Source organism: Mandrillus leucophaeus, unplaced genomic scaffold (assembly GCF_000951045.1).
Source record: "Mandrillus leucophaeus isolate KB7577 unplaced genomic scaffold, Mleu.le_1.0 Scaffold10, whole genome shotgun sequence".
In the NCBI taxonomy this organism is placed as follows: domain Eukaryota; kingdom Metazoa; phylum Chordata; class Mammalia; order Primates; family Cercopithecidae; genus Mandrillus; species Mandrillus leucophaeus.
In genome coordinates this window covers 7475991-7476843 of record NW_012098098.1, presented here as the reverse complement: position 1 = coordinate 7476843, position 853 = coordinate 7475991, and positions in this window count along the sequence as shown.

Here is an 853-nt window from a genome sequence, read left to right as displayed (position 1 = left end):
GGTTGTCGCAGGGTGGCTGGGGTGAGGGCCACTCCCCGCATCCGGCCTTCAGGTATGAAGCCCTTAATAAATGCCTCTGCCTAGCAGGGAATGTGCCTGCAGTGACGTCTCCAGGGTGTCCGTGAAAAATAAACACGCATGGTTGGCCAGGGATGGCACGCATCCCATTTGGGGCGTTTGTGTCTTCAGGCCGGGTCACTCCCGGAGACTGGGTGTTCGCTTGAGGGACGACAGCTCGGTTGGGGCTTATCCCGAGACCTCTTCAGCCATAGCTGTATCAGATCTGAGTAACTGGGCAAGAAAATGCAGTTGGGGCATAGCCGTTCCCAAGCCTGGGTGCTGCCAGTACCACCAGGGCATGACATGCAGATTCCTGGGCTGCCAGTACCACCGGGGGCATGACATGCAGATTCCTGGGCTCCAGGGATGGAGATTCTGGTGCGGGTCCGAGGTGAAACTTGGGGCACTTGGAGTTCTAGACTCCACCTGGACAACTCCTGGTGACCATCCAGGAGTTCCAGACTCGCCTGGACAACACAGTGAGATCCCATCCCAAAAGAGAAGTTCCACAATGATATTTTTTCTTTTTTTTTAGAGACTAGTTCTCACCCAGGCTGAAGTGCAATGGTACAATCGTAGCTCACTATAACCTCAAATTCCTGGGCTGAAGTGATCCTCCCACCTCAGCTTCCTGAGTAATGGGACTAAAGGCATGAACCACCAGGCCCAGCTGATGTTTTCTATTTCTTGTAGAGATAGGATCTCACCATGTTGTCCAGGCTGGTCTTGAATTCCTGGGCTCAAGCAGTCCAGTCCACTGTGGTCTCCAAAGTGCTGGAATTACAAAAATGAG